Below are 14,472 nucleotides of genomic sequence, written 5' to 3'. Positions count from 1 at the left end.
CTGCTGGGCTAGCAGGCCCCACCCCCCTCCTTCCAGTAAGGCGCTGGCAAGTTGACAGGAAACTCGAGTTCTTTCTTTCTCTCTCTCTCTCTCTCTCTCTCTCTCTCTCTCTCTCTCTCTCTCTCACTCACCCCCCCCCCCCCCGAATGGCAATATATCCACTATTTATTCATCTTTTAGATACTTTATCACCACGCCCAAACAAACAATAAAAAAATAAAAACATAAAAAATAAATAAAAAACCAGTCATGGTGTACGTAATTGAGTATTTGCATACTGGAAGTTCCTCTTTATTGTCAAGCTATGAGGTAATGACTTGGACTGCGCCGAAAGGGATTGTTGTGTAATTAGCTTCACAGTAATTCTCGGTAAGAGGGGTGAAAAAAAAAAAAAAGCTTGCAAGAGCGCCTCTTGGCCAAAGGGGGCGCCAAATCACATCACACAAAGCTTTTGGGTTCGTAAAGTACGAACACTCTATCCTTGAAATAAAAGTCCAAATATTTTTGTAAAACACGCCCACAAAATGCTAAAAGTAGAAGTACTTTCAGTTCCTGTACTCATGCAAAAGTAATAAAAAAAGTACAGTTTGAAAAAGTAGTTACTTCTCACCACTGCATATAATATAGTGACATTGCACATTAGAACATTTACTGTTCAGTAATTGGTCTATAACTTATTTTAAAAATGTCCAATATAACTATTATGCATGCAAAGTAGCACACCATAAAAAATGAATTTATAAACACTAATCATTACAGCTGTTGTTTTTAATCATCGATATTCAGTTGAGCACAGTTTCTTTCTTATCACTGTACATGTCAAGTCCATCGCAAATTTATGAAAACAAATGATGCCACCATTATATGTATACCTATCCAGGACAACCTAAGGTTCCGAGTACTTTTAATTCTTGGTACTTGTGCTTCCTGGAACTAAAAGGCTTGACCATCAAATATGATGGAACCGAGCACAACAGGTTCCATGGTCTCTTCAAAGTTCGACGACCCGAAGCAAAGTCTTCCTTTGGTCTCGATAACTAGCCGTCACCCTAAATTCGGCCAAGACACATTCGTCCACCAAAAGTTCCAGGATAAAAGATACATGAGGCTAGGAACATATTTCCTCAAATGGTACAACCTTTCACATTGAGCTGGCGCCAGTGCTGCAGTCAAAATGACCCATGTGGAGCTCCAGACAGAAATCTCCAAACTGATACAAGAGGCATGTGCAACGGCATTCAAAAACTGCTAAAAAAAATAGGCTAGGGTGTGATTGGGATGATGATTTTGGAATGTCTGGAGTGAGCAATGTTGATTCCAGAGCATCACGCAAAGAAAGGGAATCTTTGGCATTTGTGTTGGTGATTAAGAAGGCACTCGTGCTGCAAACATGTCAGACTTTGTCTTGCTGACTCAGGCTTGATCACCAAAGTCCACACCGGCAGCAAAAGCCTCAGGTCACCTTCCAGTGCCGTCCCATGGTTTTCCTTAACCGGCTCACTGCTTTAGTCATCAGTACTGCTGACAGAGCATTGGCACAACAGAAAAAGGTAGACCACCAAGCACATACTCCGGGAACTGCACACAACAAATTTGGTGAATCTCTGAATTCGTGGAGCCGAGTTTTGTGAGTTATGATGCACTCTAACCATACGCAATCAAGACATTTCAACTAGGGGAACGATTCCACATTACTCATCTGTCTAGTACACAAGGTTCATATTTGGTAGCAATCACTCACTGTCTCTTGGAGTTGTTCACGTTTGAATAACCCTCCAAGGGCCGAATCAAATCAAAATGGCAGACTTTGTGTCTCTTTTTTCAGTTCATTGTTTTGGTGACTTTTCTGTGGCTCTATTCGTGCTAGATAAACCTACCAAATGTCTTATTGTTTAAGTCAAAAGGGCCCTGGGGAGAGGGCAGAATTTACCTGCAAAATAGAGATGCGCGATTGAGATAATTTTTGGTAGAAATTGCCACTTAGAAGGAAAATGGTTGGCTTCTTGTGCATATACAAGCACGTGTTTTGAGACTTTTTGGGGGTCTCCTGCTGATTGCAAATTTGGGGTGCGCGATCAAGACCTTTTTTCTTGTGTGTGTGTGTGTGTGTGTGTGTGTGTGTGTGTGTGTGTGCAGAAATGGCCACTCTAATCAAAAAGGTTGACTTCGTGTGCCTATGAGGACATGTGCTCTTGACACTTTTGGTGGGGATCTACTAATGATAGACGTACCCACCAGATTTCGTGCTGCTAAGTCTCATGAGCTCGAGGGAAATACATTTTCAACTGAAATACTTTTGGATAAATGCGGCCACTTTAAACCGAAGTTGCGGACATTCTGTATTTTTGAGTCTAAACGAGACAGAGAGGCCCACCAAATGTCGTATTAGTGAAACTGGCTTCAGGGTCTGAAATTTCCCCACCATTTGGGACACACAATTCAGGCCACATTTTTAATGGAATTGGCGACTTCAAGTGTCAGACTTGGTGTGGTTTTTTTCGGCACTTTTTTTTTTTTTAGATTTTTTTTCGTGGTTCCACTCAATGAAAATGCAGACTAAAGGTCATGTTGCTAATTCAAACTGACTTGGGGGCTGGATTTTTCTGAAAAATTTGGGATGTGCGATCAAAGCAAGTTTCAGTAGAAACGGCCGCTGAATTTGTAGAATGCAATCCCTTAACTGGGACACACCAAGCACGCAAAGGATTTTTTACACACACACACACACACACACACACACACACACACACACACCTTATCATAATAACCTTTACCAACAATTGCTGGATCTGGATGGGTACTGGCTCATTTGCCCCTCATATAGAAATGAGCCGTGCTATCAGATGTGAGCAGAGGCGGACTGGGGGGGGGGGGGGCAAGGGGGGGGCCGCCTTGCGGGTAGCTGCCTGACGCCACGGGCCTGATGGCCTGATGGCTTTTGGTAAATGCCAGCTGGGTCCACAGAGGAATCAGGTGTTGTCTGATTCAGAGGGGACGACGGGGAGGGGCAGCTAGCCTTGGAACTTGTTTCCAGAAAGTCCGTTGCGTCATCATGATGAGACACGTACATCGTGTCCACGCTTCCCACCCCCTTTTCAGACCTCTTACTTTCCCCTCCCCCCCAATCACCGAGACTGATAGGAGTCCACGAAAGGGGAAAAACACAGAAGAAAAATGTCAACTGGCCGCCATGGAAAGCGGGATGGTTGCTTTTATGACATGTGGATTCCTGTCTCACGCACTGTAATTTACACACTTACTAGAAAGTGACGTTTAAGTACAGTGTACTCCTTCAAGGGCGAAAAGCGGATAAAAAGAGATACTGTTGTGGAAATAATTTGGAAGTTGCACACTGGGAAAAGACCAGACTTGCTGTCCCAATTGTACAAAACATCGACTCGCCTTTGGATCAATAATGTACATTTGATTGCAGTTACTTGGAGCAACATGTTGCTTCACAATAACTTGATGATCTTTATGTGATCACATTGTAGCGCCACTCTTCTCTGGTTCAACAACCAGATATATCGTATGTTATAAGCCTAATTCTGAAAATGATATTCGACCTATAAGCCTTTTTAAGTTGCAAGCAAAAAATGTTTGTTTCGAATCTTTCTGGACCCGCCGCCGCCCACATGTCATTCAAACTCAAGCCCATTTCAGTCCACTGCCTCATTGTTATGCAAAGTCAGTCAGTATGTTTATGTAGTCAAGTCGAGTGCATGATAACTCCCTGGTTTAAACCTCAAAAAAAAAAAAATGTGAAAAGGCAGCTGCCTTTTTCCCACACTGACTCAGAAATGTAGCCTCGCTCAACATTCCCGTAAAAAGCCGCTGGGCACACACGGGAAGTTTGCAGGAAGTCTTCCCTCTGGAATGATGAGCGAAAAAAATGTTTTCATACTAAATATTTGTCATGCAGGCAGAGTGTCAGAGTGCTGCTACAGTCAGAGAGAGGTTGTTTCCTCTGCCAAGGAAGTTTTAATTGCTTGGTTGTTAGCCATATGATAGGGAGGAGGGGCAATGTTTGGAGACAGCTGGATACTTTTTTAAAATTAAAATAAACTATATAAATAAAATTAAGGAATGAGAAAATTTTTGCAGGGTGTTTTTTTTTTTTTTTTTGATAATAGAATAAGCGTGCAGTAACTGTAACGTGCCACGCATGCAGGTGGCCGTTTCCTGGCATCAAAACACACTCATCATCCTTCCTGGTGGCTTCCCGTCATATTAGATGGAGATGTGCATTCACTTCCTGTACCTACCTGTTTGCTTCCTCTTTCATGCACCGCTGCTTGGGCAACTAGCTCCACCACTACGTGATTACTGATAATCATTTCCTGCTCACTAACCTCTCTTACTGTCGATGATGGGAAGCGTAAAGCCCCGAAGCATGTTCTTGCTTTATTTTTTCCTTTTTTCCCCCCTTCCCCTACAGCGCATTCCTTACTCTGACGGGCCAACAGCACATGCTGTGTATTGACACCTGTGTGCGTGTGTGTGTGTGTGTGTATAGGCACGCGTGTCGCAGGATTCCAGGAATTCTCTGTAGAACATTTTGTTTTCACAGTCTTTTGAAACGTGTCGCCTTCAGGGAACGAGAACAAATGCAGTCCTGCATATACGCTTATCTCCTGGATTTTTTCTCATCAGTGACAAGTAGGGTATTACAATAATATTCGACGATACAGAGTTGCAAGTCACAAGTAAATATCATGGCCTAACTTTCAAGTCTCAAGCAAGTCCTAAAAATCATTGAGTGAATCAGCTAGGAACTATTTTTCCACATGCAAAATGCCTCGGCTAACTTTCGCATGATCAAGCTAACAAGATGGCTACACAGACAATGTCTGCTGACTAGCTAGCATTTTTTTTTTCAAATGTTTTAAATTCTTTCTCAAGAAACAAAAGAATATAGAGAAAGATGGTATGTTGCTTTGACAACACAATATGTTGCGCAAAACAGAGGTCAATTAGGTAAGTGTAACGTTTAAAAAAAAAAAAAAAAGCCCTGTCATCACATAAGGCAAGCTAGGACAGGTCAGGCCTACAGGGTACATTGAGAGCTTCACATGGCCGCCTGCGTATTCCATGAGGGCTACTTAAGCCAGTGGCGAGTAGCATTACTGTCAAGAAGTGTCTTCTGGGAAAAAGCACAATACCTCATACCATTGACGCCCGTCACATTCCCGCATATTACACGTAGTGCACACAATAGCAAGTCCCCATTGGTACAAACAAATAACATCAAGATCAGGTTGGTAGCTGTAGAACCGGATAAGTACTCCCCGCTATTCCGCTCACGGTCATTATGTAATTACCATTATTATGCTTACTATTAACCACAATTTTCAGAAAAAAAAATTGTAATAGCATGGAGTACAGAGCTGTAGATTGCCAAGAAAACTGTCGGAAATCGAAAAAAAAAAAATGTTTTGTCCATTATAGTTCACTTGCGACAGAGTCAGCGATGCCTTTCACGCATGACTCTTGGATGTCAAGTTTTTCCAGTCACGAGTAAACAGATGAGTTATTTCCAAACCAATAATCAAACCCCAACTTCACTTTGCTGAAAGCAGAACGTTCAAGGGCGCACTCGCAACTCACTAAGTAAGTCGTTTCGTAACACAATGGAAATAAATGCTAGGTCATTACACCAAACAAAGTGAAACAAAAACAAATTAAACACAGAAGACAAACAAAGCCTGAACGGACAGGTATATTACATACACGTACATTCTAATCCTAATGGGGGAACACATACAAGACTGATGAACGTCATTTACTGCCATAGAAGGTGTTTAGTGCGTATTTCAACTTCTTTTGTTTATCCATACCTCCCCAACTTCACTTTGCTGAAAGCAGAACGTTCAAGGGCGCACTCGCAACTCACTCATTTGGGAAGTCGTTTCGTAACACAATGGAAATAAATGCTAGGTCATTACACCAAACAAAGTGAAACAAAAACAAATTAAACATAGAAGACAAACAAAACCTGAACGGACAGGTAAATTACATACACGTACATTCTAATCCTAATGGCGGAACACATACAAGACTGATGAACGTCATTTACTGTCATAGAAGGTGTATAGTGCGTATTTCAACTTCTTTTGTTTATCCATACCTACAACAATGAAATGTCAAAAACATTTGTTGCCAAAGGAAAAAAAAAAATCAAAACAATATGGGAGTGTGCGTAAATCCAATTCTTACCCCCCCACCCCCACATTTGCGATATTTACTGGGCAGCAACCAAATGTATTGCAACAAGGTTCAAATGTGGAAAGAGAGAATTTAGCCACGTTACGTCAAACAGCTGCACTATTGCGAGAGTCAAGTTGTAATTCGATGAGAAACGTGCCAAATGATGCAAAAACATTTTTTTTCACGTCTACTCAATATGGAAGTATAAAAATAAAAAATAAAAAACATTCTGGATTCCCGCAACGCGATGACTTCTTTTCTTGGCAATGTATGACTATTCTTGAGCACGATTATGCTCTTTTCTTCCACTTTATAGTTTTCTTCTTTGTATGTTATGAAAAATAGGGCAACATTTGGGTTTGGGTGTTCCCTTGTTTGTGGAAAGGTGGGTTTATTGTTATTTAGCCGTACTGACTTTTATTTGCGTTCTTCTCTTGTTTGTCAAGAAATGGTTAAAATGTAACTAAAATCTATATTTAATTTCCATTGAAAAAAAAATTGGTATGTGTCGCTTTATTTTATTTATGCTACATTTTATTTTTCTCTTGTGGCTGGATGACTTTATGTGACTTCAATTCATTTAAATAAAAATACTTATCTAAATACAATGGTGTGTTCTACTTTTATTTCAAAAGGAAAAGAAGACTATTTTATAATAAAAGAAAATAATAAAAAAGGGGCATGATATTTTTAATGATCATTATTTAATAAAATAAACATTAAAAAACTGTGGCAGGTGGGTTTATTCTGTTTTTAATTTAAAAGTGTTTTGGACTTTATTGACTAATTTTCTTGTGTCTGTTGTGCAAATCAACGAAGAGGAGGCCTTCTTAGATATGATAAAAGAAGGCTGAACACGTGTGTAAATAAATGTTATGGGTTGTTTTTTTTTTCTTTTTTGCAAAAGGGCATTTTGCAGAAGCGCTTAATTTGCTTTATTCCTGGCGTCTGAGGCTTTGCCGGAACGTCTGCTCGCAAATGGATTTCGAGCCAGTGAGCTCATTGCTGACATGCGACACACATGACAGGTCAAAGGTTGCTTTGTTTGTTTGTTTCTTTTACAGGAATGAAATAAAATGATGACACACTGCACTGACGCTGTGTGCAAAAAAAAAAAAAAATTGCATAAAAGGAATAAAAACTTTTCATCGTGACTTGTTATATGTCCCAAAGCGTTACGGGAAAGATGCGTGGTGACATTAAGAATAGATTACCGTGATTAATCAATCCACTTTGCCTTGGTGTGACGCGCACGCCTTGTCATGTAGTCACTTTGCGGAGGAAAAATCATTTGAAGCCTCACAATGCTCAGTTGCAACACTCGGGCCTTTTTGTTGTTGTGTTTTATGCTGCACAACACTGCTGGTGGGAAAGATTTGCGCAATATCCCTTTGAAAGAAAAAAAAAAAAAAAGCCATCCTGCTTGCTTCACAACATTCTGGACTGTTCCCGTTTTCCTCACTGACGCCATATCCAAGCTTTCCTAACAAGTGTGGCCCAACTTCTTAATGTGAGCCTCCATGACACTCACTCAAGGAGGCGAGAGATTCCCTGGAAGTGTTTCGAAAGCATTTACCACAAAGGGTGGTGAATCTTTGCAATAAAAGATGATTTGATACATCCTCCGTCCAGGCTGCAAATGTGGTATTTCCTTCAGAGAAATTATATACAAACATACATAAGAGATATATCAGGGGAGTAGCGAAAAAAATGTGATATTGTGAAATGACAACAGCTTTTAACTCAATTAATCAGCAAAGCCAATTCAAAATTCGAATTCGTGAAGTGTAATTACGTGACATCGTGTAGTATTCATGTGTTGGATGTGTGCCTTTAAGGGGCGTGAACAAGTGAGTGTCAAACAGGAGCTGGAGTCGGCCGGTTCGTCAGCGTGTGAGCATCTGAGTGTGAGCTGTGGTCGATGGCGGTTCCTTGCAGGTACGATCATTTTTAGATTTGGGTTTGACCCTTTGTTCGATTAAATGACTGGAGGTGCACCAGCGACTGTGCCACCCCCTCTTACTCACACGTGAGGACATCACAGTACCTTAATTACGCCACTTTTTTCCACTTGCTTGAGCTGGAGTGGATCTCAAAACAAACAACAACAAAAAACTGAACAAAACAAAAAAAAAAAGCAAAACGCCGCATTAAAATTTCATCACAATCATAGAATTTTGGCAGATTGAGAAATAGTTTTGGACCGCGTCCTACATCACTTTTATTCCTGCAATAACGTGAGCCTTTTCTTGTAAGTCCAATTTCTTATTTAGTCATACCTTTTTTTTTCTAGCGGTCACAATACTATTTATAAGTTTACTTTTATCATATTTAGAAAAACAAATGGCATGTGTTTGCACCGATAAGAATATGAGGCCATGGCCCCACACAAACACACACACACACACACACAGACAGTGAAAAATGCCTATCTGGCAAATCGTGCATGCTGAGAATGCACCATTGTTATTCATGGCGGTATTAGGATTGATCCAACCCGGGCTGCCTGGCACCACCGCCGCCATCCGTTTATCAGTATCGGGTGGCGGGAGACGGAGAAGGCGATGACATAATGGGGATGGTTCAGAATGGACTTAGATTCTCAGTAGCGGGCCTGGAAATAGCAGGCTGATGTCATTGGGAAGAAGGCTAATGAATGTGTCTACGCTGGAATAGAAGCTCGGACGCAACCGCGCTGATAGCTGAGACGGACGGTTGTGGTTTTTATACACACACACACACACACACACACACACACACACACACACACACACACACACACACACACACACACACATTATTCATATGCAAAACAGGTTGTTAGAATGGTTACCCGCATAATGATGCTACACAAACACAGGCGGTAATCCGATGCTGCGCGGTACCAGTAAGTGCGGTGAGAAATTTCCAAATAGACATAGTGTGTGTCTGTCTGTGCGCGCCTGTGTCAAGGTTAACATGGCACGTAGACGCACCTGCATGGATGGATGGATGGATGAAAATAAAAAAAGATGGACAAATGGATTGACGGATGCAGAGAGTGATGAACAGATAAAAAAAGATGGATGAGGGGCGACGAGAGGATGACAGTTGGATGAGTTGAGTGCATGGGCAGAGCGATGGTTGGATGGTCTGCGGACCGGTACCGGGCCTCGATCTATTCGGGACAAAGACAAACCTGCGATCAAATTTACTCCATCAGACGTGGCAGAAATGTGCGTGACTCTCGCCAACCGGAGTCCCCCCCCCCCAAGCAATACAAAGAAACTAATAGTAAACAAATTGGCCAAATGAACAGCTAAACGCACAGTTGTTGGGCAGCCAGAGAGGAGTTCCGCCCGTGGCGGTATGTCCACAGCGACGTGGAGGAGGAAGCCGTTGCGCGCGGTATGGCGTCAAAAACAAGGTCATACAAGAAACCCGATGAGCAGTTTAGTCGCTAATAACTAGCCGGCAGCCACCGGATACAAGTAGCAATCAATCATGTCATCTTTTGATCGGTCACATTTGCAAGTAGCAATGATGCTAGCGCCGTACGTAGCATGATAACTTTAAAATTATTGTGTTTACTTAATAAGGCGTATTTATTCATCACGATTGGTCCAGCGTTTTATTTTAGCCGAACGGTCTCTCTTTTGAGCGAGCTTTCCTCCTTTTACCTGCGCACTCAATGACTCAGAGGCAGATGGTTCAGGACGCCACATGCCTTTCTCCTCTCCCGTTTCTTTGATGCCATCAGGAAGCGATTTCCATGTGACTCAGCACATAGAACGGATTCAAACATACAATGAGATCACACGAGGGGAGCGCAAGCGGTTTGCTACGAGCCCCATTCTTCACGCTTCAATGGAGCCTTTGTTTGGGATGCAGGTGGGCCTATGACACGACCTATGACACCAAAAACTATTGCAGGAGGGGGAAAAAAAAAAGCCATAAAACAAGTAAGCCGCAAATGTTCATCACACAATTTTACAGACATTTTAGCTCGCGCGAGATTTCAACATTTACAGTCCCGTCTGGCGCCAAAGTGTCCAAGAAGAATAGATCATACGGCATGACACACTTCCCCTACTTTAATTAGGGAGTATGACTTCATAAATGACAGCATAGTTCTCCATTTATGCACACTCAAACGCGCGCGGGCGCACACACACACTCACGTCCACCTGACCTCCTTCCAGGGACAATTTAATGCGAAGGGTGATGTAGAAGAGTTCCGAACATCTGACTTATGTTCGGGGGAAAAATGCCTGCAGGCCTCTTGTCATCCAATCTTTAGACTATGCTTTAAAGTAGACCATCAAATATACTCCATATTTTGTTGGATTTAAAAAAAAAAATAAAAGCGAAAAGAAAATGAGGCCGCAAATAAGTCATTTCAGAAAAAAAAAAACAAAGAGATAATATTAAAAGAACCACGAATGGCACCATTCATTTGGGATGCAGAACAACGGCTGTTAAGACACCTTGGAATGAGGACAGCTGCCAGCCAACAACTCGTTTGGATGGAATCACTCGATAATATTTGAGTCATTGTAAAAAAAAAAAAATGGTGCGAGAGGCCAAATGTGTCTGTGTAATTTGTTGGTGACTTTTTTAGAAGCTACGTTGTTGTTTTTTTTTTGGAAGCAGTCACATACTGTATTTTTGCCTGTCTGCCTGCCGCCGTCTCCTCCTCCTCCTCCGTTCAGAGATGGTCTCTTAACCTGAGAGCATGCGTAAAGTAAAAATAAATATGCCTTCGCAATCTGGCACACCACTGACAAGAACAGTGATCACAAATCATGGCAGATCTGAATTTTTTTTTTTTTTTAAATGTAGCGTTTTAAACTTTTTTTTTTTTTTTGTAATTGAAATGGTGAAAAACAGTTTATCAATATATTGCCATAAGTTAGTCCATCTTTCTGTCTTTGCACGTGTTTGTATAGTGAGTCGCAGTGGCAACCCCTGACAGGGAAAAGTCTCTAAATTCACGTCGCAGGGTCATGAACTGAGAAGGCCTACGTCACCTCTCTTTGTCTTACTTGAAAATCAGACAAAATGGTAATCAAAATGACACACTACCACTAGAACGGACCTCCATTGAAGCCATTTCCTTTTGTTCCCTTCAAAATGGGCGCTCCCCAAAGGCAGGAAATTCTTCTGGAGCAGCTCCAAAACCACCACCTCCTTTTTTTTTTCTATTATTATTGTTTTTCTCCCTCCCTTCACTGTCCCACTTCCCAGCCAGATATCCTAGAAGAACCAGTACAGTGCGTCCCGAACAGTGTGTAAACAAACCACCTTGCACCATTCCAGAAAACATCTGCCGTCAAATGCGAAATGCGGCATTTATAGACATGCGGGGCGAGCTTTGGTGGGGGAGAGATAACGTAATGAGACGTGAGGTCACTTGTTAAACTCCCACAGGAGATAACACTGGCACCACATGAAAACACACATGCGACTAGAATTCCCAAAATGAAAGCCACACACACACACACACACACACACACACACACACACACACACGCGCACACACACGCACACACAACGGCCACAAGATGCCACATTTTCTTTCTTGCCCCCAAAAAAACAAAGTCCATCCCTTCCAGTAAATGTAATAATGAATGCCGGCCAACTGGGCGGTCACATTACGTTGACTTCTGCTAACGTGTCAAATCATTGACAGAAACCTTTTATTGTCTACACATATTCACACTTACAAGTCATAAATCACGCCTGTTCCCATTCTTGTCTGCTGATAAGATGCAAAATAAAACAAAACAATTACATGCACAAGTTCCAGGAAAACTTATTTTTTCCCTCCCGAGGCAACATTTGGGAAACCCAAATGGATACCATTACGAGTGTGACAAGATAACTACAGACCTGAAATGGAACTTAGCGCAACATGTCTAAGATTTTTTTTAATACTATTTACATACATGAATACATGCATGAATACATGAAAGACAAAAATAAAATTGTAAATGAAATTAAAAGAAAGCTGTCATACAAGTGTGAATTTAATTTGACACATTACAAAAAAGTCCAATATTTGTAATTATTTTTCAATTATTATCAGAACACTGTAGCAATGTTGTGATTTTACGCATCAATAGCAAAGAAAAAAAAACGTTTTTTTTTTTTTAAAAGTCTTGTATGAAATTACACTTAAATCACGAGAAAAAGTCAGCATTTTCCCAAAACAAAGTAACACGTGCATTTGTATGAGACGAGAAGAGAAGTTTACTTCTACTTCATCAGCAGTTTTCATGATTGCCTGGAAATATTCACTTCACATTTCTTTTGGGCAAGAAGTGTTTAGAAACAAGAAAAAACTTGGAGTCAAACCAGCGTGACCGAACAGATTGCAATCTACTTCCCTTTTAGAAGTGGAACTTCAGTTTAAGGTTGAAAAGACAAAGCTGCACTGTGTAGTCTTGCCCATTACATGAAAGACAACAATCTATAGGAAGGAAAAGGAGGGCTCGTCTTGTTGTGGCCGCGTTCTAATCCTCTTTCTGAGAAACGATTCCCTCTGGAATCATTTACTGTCCCTCTCCAATGTTTCACCACTGATTTACTGTTCCGCTGTAAAAACACATACTGCTTGCAGCTACAGTGCATCTCCGACAAAATATGTGGCACAGTTGTATTTTGGACTGAGAAGCTTCAAGACTGACTACTTACGTTCCATACACTCGCCAGACTTCATTAGGCAAACCTGCCAAACCACACTATCATGACATCCAATCACAAGATCATAGTAATAAATAAATACATGGCCTTCATAAAGATATTCTAAGAAAGAGAGTTTTATGTATTCATAAGTTTTGGGTGTAACTCTGAATATGAACAAAACAAGACAAAAATATCAATATGCATTCATTCATTTTCTATCACTTGTTTCATTTAAATAATTTTCGAGGTATTTTGAAAGTTCTGAACATTTTTTTTCCTCTCCGTGTTGCCAAGTAGGAATTAGCTAATTTAAGGGAAAAGGCCACTTTCGTGTTAAAGGGGATACAACGAAATGCATGACGGGACAGCTAACAAAAACTACAAAAACGAAAATGAAAGCCACGAATGTTCAATACAAGAGCACATACACCGCATCCTTTTTATTTAGCAATTATGAAGCATTTACAATTATTCCGTGTATGTGTGTTTTCTAACTGTTTTATGACAAACAAAAAAAAACGGCGGGCGTTGAAATTTTGTAAGAAGCGACCAAACTCGAAGACCAAACGAAATGCATCTCGGGATATCAAGGAAGCTTCTTATGTGTTGTTTTTTTCATGTTTAGTGCTCATGCAGTCTTCTAACTTGTTGAAGAGAATAGTTAAATAAAAAAAAAATCTAACGAAAATAATAACATGAAAACGTTATCGCGGATGGCGATACCACTTAGCAGGTTTATCGGCCCCGCTTTGGGCACGATGCTAACATTTTGAATTAGCACGTCAGAAAAAAATGGAAACTGGTCAACATTTGGTTGTGGATGTTTGTGTTGCTGCGCAGTGCGCCCTCACTTACCCGTGTCACACTGATTTTACGAGACGAATCGTTTTCACGCGAGGTAGGGACGGCACTCGGTTCCCTCGTCGCCGTGCCCGGGCCAGGAGCAGGAGAAAGGCGGGGTGGGGTGGGGGGACGCTTCTGGGAAACAGTCTGGGCCTAATTGGAAGCGTCTCATGTGTATCCACTTAAACACACGTACAAAAAAAAAAAGAGTGGGGGCGCGAGGATCCCGCTGCTCGCCCACTTGGGTTTCCACCTGGGGAAGCTTCCACGCACGTTACGAGGCAGGCATGAACGTGCTAAGTGGGTTTCGATTTGGCATCGGGCCCACAACAGTAGGGCATACTGTCATACCGCAAGGACTGCTGCCTGATCGGTAATTGTAGACCTGGTTTCAGTTCGCCAGGTTTCTACATTCTGATAATAACAACAATTATAATACACAAGTCCCAGCCCTGTTTTGTATCGCCAACCACAAATGATAACCTTGAGATCTCTTGGCAGAAATTCTTTATTATGTCAGTAGTGATGGGAATTCCGGCTCCTTTTAGGGAGCCGGTTCTTTTGGCTCGGCTCCCTAAAAAGAGCCGGCTCTTTCGGCTCCCAAATGGCTCCTCAGTTTTTTTGTTGCTTAAATTAATTTACTCCCATAAATAATGAAAAATTATGTGTAAAATGAATTACGAATGTAAAAAATACACAGTATATCAAATATTTATTATTTATATGGCTTTATATTCTTCTGAACATACTCAACAT

General features: G+C 41.3%; 1 long non-coding RNA gene across 2 annotated transcripts in view; it reads right to left on the bottom strand.

Annotated features, from left to right (window-relative positions):
- The window catches only part of LOC109519372 (uncharacterized), a 37,442-nt gene extending 23,218 nt beyond the window's left edge, over positions 1-14,224 (bottom strand). For both annotated transcript variants that reach the window (XR_002168939.1, XR_002168940.1), the window contains exon 1: positions 13,729-14,224. This is a non-coding gene — a long non-coding RNA (uncharacterized LOC109519372). The remainder of the gene's footprint in view (positions 1-13,728) is intronic.
- Between the last annotated feature and the right edge of the window lie 248 nt (positions 14,225-14,472).

Source organism: Hippocampus comes, unplaced genomic scaffold, assembly GCF_001891065.2.
Source record: "Hippocampus comes isolate QL1 unplaced genomic scaffold, H_comes_QL1_v1.1 scaffold93, whole genome shotgun sequence".
Taxonomy (NCBI): Eukaryota; Metazoa; Chordata; class Actinopteri; order Syngnathiformes; family Syngnathidae; genus Hippocampus; species Hippocampus comes.
The sequence above is the reverse complement of the archived record's forward strand: the minus strand, read 5'-3'. Positions and strand labels throughout refer to the sequence as shown.